The sequence below is a fragment of the Diospyros lotus genome, chromosome 13 (genome assembly GCF_014633365.1).
Source record: "Diospyros lotus cultivar Yz01 chromosome 13, ASM1463336v1, whole genome shotgun sequence".
In the NCBI taxonomy this organism is placed as follows: Eukaryota; Viridiplantae; Streptophyta; class Magnoliopsida; order Ericales; family Ebenaceae; genus Diospyros; species Diospyros lotus.
The window spans coordinates 24,534,203-24,541,016 of NC_068350.1; positions in this window are offsets into that span (position 1 = coordinate 24,534,203).

Consider the following 6,814-nt stretch of genomic DNA (forward strand, 5'->3'; position numbering starts at 1 on the left):
CACTTGAGTCCGGTGATCTAAAATTGCTCCAGGTGACTCCAGGTAGGTTAAGTCATTCCTTAGCTCAATTGCCTCCACCCGAACTCCAAGGGTTGGATCTGGCACATGCCTTCGAAGTTGGGAGACGTGGAATACATTATGAATCCCGGACAAGCTAGGCGGAAGCTCCAATCGATAGGCCAAAGGTCCGACTCTTTCCATAATAGGATATGGTCCTATATACCTTGGCTTCAGCTTTCCTTTACTGCTTCCACGCGTCACCAAATGCTAGGGTGACACCTTGAGATACACTAGGTCTCCCACCTCAAACTCTAGATCCCTTCTTCTTTGATCTACGTAAGATTTTCGTCGGCTTTGCGCAGCTCGAATCCTCTCTTGGATTATTCAAATCTTATCGGTAGTCTGCTGCACAAGCTCGGGCCCCAACATCTGTCGTTCCCCTACTTCGATCCAACAGATGGGCGACCAACACTTTCTTCCATACAAAGCCTCATAAGGAGCCATCCCAATGCCGTCATGGTAACTATTGTTGTAAGCGAATTCTACCAATGGCAGATGCTCCTCCCATTTTCCTCCAAAATCAAGGGCACAGGATCTCAACATAGCTTCAAGCGTTTGAATTATCCTCTCTGATTGCCCGTTAGTCTGTGGATGACAAGCCGTACTCAATTTCAGCTGGGTCCCTATGCATTCCTGCAAACTTTTCCAAAACCTCGAGGTGAACCTTGTGTCCCGATCTAAAACTATACTTACCGGCGCACCACGGAGTCGTACGATTTCCTTCACGTACTGCTCTGCGAATTTTGGTACCAGTTGATCCATCCTCGTAGGCAAGAAATACGCTGACTTTATCAACCTGTCTACCACCACCCAAATGGCATCATAGCCCCTTCGATTCTTCGGAAATCCTATCACGAAATCCATCGTGATATGTTCCCATTTCCACTCAGGAACTTCCAAAGGTCTCATCAACCCTGCGGGTTTTTGGTGCTCAATCTTTACCCTTTGGCATATATCACATTGTGCCACCCTTCTAGCCACATTGGCCTTCATCTCTGGCCACCAATAGATTTCCCGAAGATCTCGATACATTTTTGTGGCAGGGTGCACAGTATACTTAGCTCTGTGGGCTTCATCCAAAATTTTCTGCCTCAACTCCTGAAGGTTTGGCACATACACTCTACCCCGAAACCTGAGAATGCCATTTCGCATCTCAAAATCTGAACTCTTAGGCTGGCCTTGCTCATCTACCCATAGACGTATACGCCAATCACTCCTACGAGCCTCACGTATCTCTGTCTCCAGATCCAGCCGAACAGCCAGGCCAGCTACTAGGATAGAAGATCCCTTCGGCACTACACTCACCGTCATCAGGCTAAAAGCCTCAATCAACAGCCACGCCCAGGCCATCAACCCGGCCATAACAATAGGCATAGTCCTACTCAAAGCATCAGCTATCACATTGGCACACCCCGGGTGATACAAGATGGTGTAGTCGTAGTCCTTCAGGAACTCCATCCATCGTCGCTGCCTCATGTTCAACTCTTTCTGCGATAACACATACCTTAGGCTTTTGTGGTCTGTGAATACATCGAACGTCTCTTCGTATAGGTAGTGCCTCCATAGCTTCAAAGCATATACCACAGCTGCCAGCTCCAAGTCATGCGTTGGGTAGTTCACTTCGTGCCTCTTCAACTGACGTGATCCATATGCGATCACCCGACCATGCTGCATCAATATACATCCCAAACCAACCTTCGAGGCATCAGTGTACACAACATATCCACCGGGCCCACTAGGCATTGCCAGCACAGGTGCTGAGGTCAGTCTGTCCTGGAGCTCTTGAAAGCTTTCCTCACACTTTGCAGTCCATTCAAATTTTACCTCATTCGGTATGAGCTTCATCATAGGTGCAGCTATCTTCGAAAACCCTTCCACGAATCTTTGATAGTAGCCTGTCAATCCCAAAAAGCTTCGTACTTCGGTCATGCAGGTCGGCTACTTCCATCCTCTAACAGCCTCAATCTTAGTTGGATCTACTGAGATTCCTTCGGCTGAGATCACATGCCCAAGAAACGCCACTTGGGATAGCCAGAACTCGCACTTCGAGAACTTGGCATACAATTGGTGTTTCCTGAGGGTTTCTAGCACTATTCTCATGTGCTCCTCGTGGTCACTTTCATTCGAAGAATACACCAATATATCATCTATGAAGACGATCACAAACCGATCCAGGTAGGGCTTGAACATGAAGGATCATCTCGAGGATACATAGCATGCAACGGAAGCGTTTTAATCAAAAACTTTCCTCGTATTGATTAGAATCTAGGAAACTTACTTTTCCTTCGGATTACCGAACGGAATGAAGCGATAGGCGGAGGATGGGCGGGAGCTTCTTCTCATGGTGGAGATGACGGCTGTCCTGCAATCCTTCGGCTCCTTCGCATCAGAACTTGAACGTTCTCTTGATCTTCCAAGGTATGACTCAAACTCGTGGCCTCTCTTTCGGTGAAGAAGAGTAAAAATAACTTGGATGAAAAATAACCAAGGAGAGAATATATATAGGGAGAACCCTAGGGTTAAAACCCTAGTGGGCCAAGTTCATTTAATTAATTTTCTAATTGGGTTAGCCTAATTAATTAATTAAAAACTAATGAACTATTATTTTATTCTAGCCCAATTAATTATGGACCATTCTGAATAAAATAATTCTCTCTCAATGTAATTCACCCAACAAGCCAAATGTATTAAATAATACATGAGTTATATCGAGCTACCCCGGGGACCAAAAGACAAATTATTCACGGCTACTAAAATGACCAAAATATCCCTGCTATCTAGTAGCTATATTTTGTCATTCTAAGTGTTCCAACTATCACCATATGGTACCACTGACCCCACGAATAATTTTGCATATGCAATGTCTTTGACCTACTAGTGTAATGACAAAAATACCCCTCTGCGTAACACCCATCATTTAGAAAGGAATAATGTACTAACACCTCTCTAAATGATTTCTACCATCCTTAGATCACTAGTCCAATAATCCGTGACTACTCGAATGTACTTACTTATCACTGGGAGCTACCCAGAAGCACACACTCTTAAGTCACATTCCCAGGGCCCTGGATTATTTGATTATTCTTGGACAATCACAAGGGGGTGAATCACAGAAACTATCTTGTATTAGTCTGTCTTAGCTAATTAGAAACCATACTCCCAACTCAAAAGGTTATTGATCTTTGATAGACCTCACCTACAGTGAATCTAAGAATATAGCTCTAGGTTCACTAGACCACCAACTAATACTCAAGTATTAGAGTACTCGTCCACGTAGTAGCAGTGATAGACTAGCTCCATGATAATTAGTACTTTGTCATTAGCTTCTATCACAGGTCCACTCTACGCATTCCAAATGCGCTTGTACAATTAGAGTAAACGGACTGTTTACTGGCTAAGGCAAGCCATCCTCCATTAGGATCTATTGCACAATGATCTTATCATGATAGAATGCCCAGTTCTATCAAAAGATCAAGAGTAATATTTTCTTGCTTATTAAGTACCCATGATTCATGCCTAACTGTGAAGAACGACCCATCACATGAATCACTTACTTAATAGCATGGACACTTTTCCAACAATTAAATGCAAATAATATATGTGCCATAAACTGACTAAAAGAAACATCATTACCATAAATTAAACAAAACGTGTCCTTAGGGCATACATTTCCAACAGAACACCCTATTCATAAGATCCATAAATGCTGCTGGAGCATTAGTTAATCCGAATGGCATTACAAAATACTCAAAATGGCCATACCTTGACCGAAATGCCGTCTTTGGAACATCATCTGGTTTAATTCTCAGTTGATAATATCCAGTTCTCAAATCAATCTTTGAGAACACCTTCGCACCTTGCAGTTGATCAAACAACTCATCTATCCTTGGGAGCGGATACTTGTTCTTTACTGTGGCCTTATTTAGCTGATGGTAGTCAATGCATATCCTTAGACTCCCGTCTTTCTTCTTTACAAATAGCACTGGTGCGCCCCATGGCGACGTGCTTGGCCTAATGAACCCTTTATCAGTCAACTCCTGTAGCTGACTCTTCAATTCTTTCATCTCTGCCGGAGCCATTCGGTATGGCGGAATTGATATCGGTTGGGTTCCTGGCACTAACTCAATTGAGAACTCGATTTCCCGAGATGGAGGTAGTCCCGGTAATTCTTCTGGAAACACGTCATCATATTCTCGTACTACTCGCACCTCATTGAGTTTCGATACCTCTCTTTCTTCTAACTGAGCATAAGCTATGAATCCATGAGCTCCTCGGCTCAACAGCTTTGCAGCCTTCATTGCTAAAATCATCTTTACGACCTCAGGGTTGCCTTGTCCCCGAAATTTGATCCACTCTCCCTCGGGTTTTCTTATGGTCATTATCTTCCTACGACAGTCTATATTGGCGTCATACTTGGACAAGAAGTCCATCCCTAAGATTACGTCGAAGTCTTATACTTCTAATAGAATCATATCAGCCTGGAAACGAACATTACTCAAGCTAATTTCGCAACCCCTCACCATTTCTAAGGACTTCATACTTTTTCCCATAGGTGTTGAAATCACCATAAGAAACCCCATAAACTCGATTTCTACTCTCAAACTCCCAGTCAAAGCATGTGATATAAAAGAATGAGTAAACTCTGGATCTATCAATGCATGCACAGGAGTATCCAAAATGAAGAGAGTCCCTTGGATAACTGCAGGATTCGCCTCTACGTCCTCCTTGGTCAAGTTATAGACTCGGCCCTGTCTGGTCCCCTTTCCCTCATCAATCCTTAGTCGCTGCTCTTTCTTTTTCGGGCAATTCCTTGAGATGTGCCCGTGCTGGTTGCAATTGTAGCAAATCACATTCACTAGTGCTGCTGACATGGCCTTACCTTCTTGGACCATTCCCTTCGAGCAATTTCTGAAAGTATGCCCGGGCTGTCCACAGGTATAACAAACAATGCTTTGGCCATCGCACCTCTTACCCGGGTGCCTCTTCTTGCATTTAAAGCATGCCTTGCCCTTTTTCACGATCTTCCCATCTCGAGGTCCCATAGTCGAGTGGGATTTCTCTTATTGTCCTCCAGTTTGAACAGTTGTGGCCTTTAGTTCTGCCACCCGCGTCATATTCTCCTAGGCCGTCATAGCTTTGAAAACTATATCCGCGTAAGACTCCACATGGACCAAGCTCATCAGTTGTTGAAATTCAATTCGCAAGCCTTGCAAGAATTTTCGTCCCTTCTCCACATCATCCATTCCATACAGCGGCATATACTTGATTAACCGCAAAAATTCAGCCTCGTATTGGGCCACAGACATATTTGGCCCTTGACGTAAGTTCATAAACTCTCGAGCTCTGGCCAACTTCCAGCAAGTGGGAAAGAATTTCCCGTTGAACAGTTCCTTAAACCGTTCCCACGACATTTGGGGTGCCTCCCCCAATTCTACGTCTGTCGCCGACCCTTGAGATCCTGTTCGGTTAGGTATCGCTTGCTGCATAAACCTCCACCATTGGACAACTTCCTCTTCCAGCATATAGGTGGCACACTCGACCTTATCCTCATTCAAGATTCTCAACCTTTATAGGATCTTCTCGGTCTGGTCCAACCAGTATTCACTGATTGCGGGGTCATCTGCCGATCTTCCTCGAAACACTGGCGAATTTTGTCGTAGATACCTCTCCAAGGAATCTACTCTTCTTTGCTCGGGCTGCAACTCCAAAATTCGCCCAGCCATGCCCTCTAGGATTCTCTTGATCCTATCAATCCAGCCTTCATTGATGTTGACTCGTGCATCTCTTTGACCTTCCACACCATCTCCTGGGTGCAGGTTGGTGTTGCTTTCTTCGCCATTGCCTCTCTCGCGCCTATTCCTTCTTATATTCACCATCTGGCAAGAAGAAAGGGCGATCTATTAATTCATCACGGCATGGCACAATTCAATTTGAATAAGCAACAAGAGTATGCCACTAAATATTTCAAAAATCCTAACCTAATTCCCAAAACTTGTGGTGGCTTTACTCATCTAGCCACATGCGAACTTTTCCTTAGGTTTGCTCTGATACCAACTGTAACACCCCAAATTTCTTGAGCGTGTTGTGACTTAGGATTTTGGGAATATAAAAAGTTTACAATAGTTGTCATACATCATACAATATCCCAAAAAAACCCTAATTTTCACCTTCTCAGCTTAACAAACCCAATAATCGAATAGTTAAGACAGGCATTAAAATCTGGAATGTGGAAGCTAGATCGAACCTAATATGGTTCTCAACCATAATACTTTATTTATCATAAAATTGTTCAAGACGTCTACAAAATATATTACACGGACATCATCAAGTGATAACTGAACATCTTAAACATATCCAAAATTACATAGGTTCGCACATAAGCATACAACAGTAGTAAATTAAGCTTATTCTTCAGCTACCTCCTTTCTCTTAGAGCCGCTCGTTGAACCTGGAACGTTTGAATATTCCAGGGACATAGTCCAATTAGAAGATGAATCTTCTAGTGAGAAACTCCAAAAACAGTTTATATCGATGCATGATCAGGTATAAAATGTATGAGAAGACAAGGAGAACTACTCTGAAGTGCCTTGTGAACACGTTAGCCTCCTCCAACGAGAGCTTTCTCAATGGCGCACTCATAGTGCCTCTCGGGAGGTCCCTAACCATGTCACTTTGGCCCAACCTCATAACACTCATGCAAGCACCACATCCGTTGTTCCTTAGGCTCACGGTCTTCCCCACGAGAGCTTTCTCG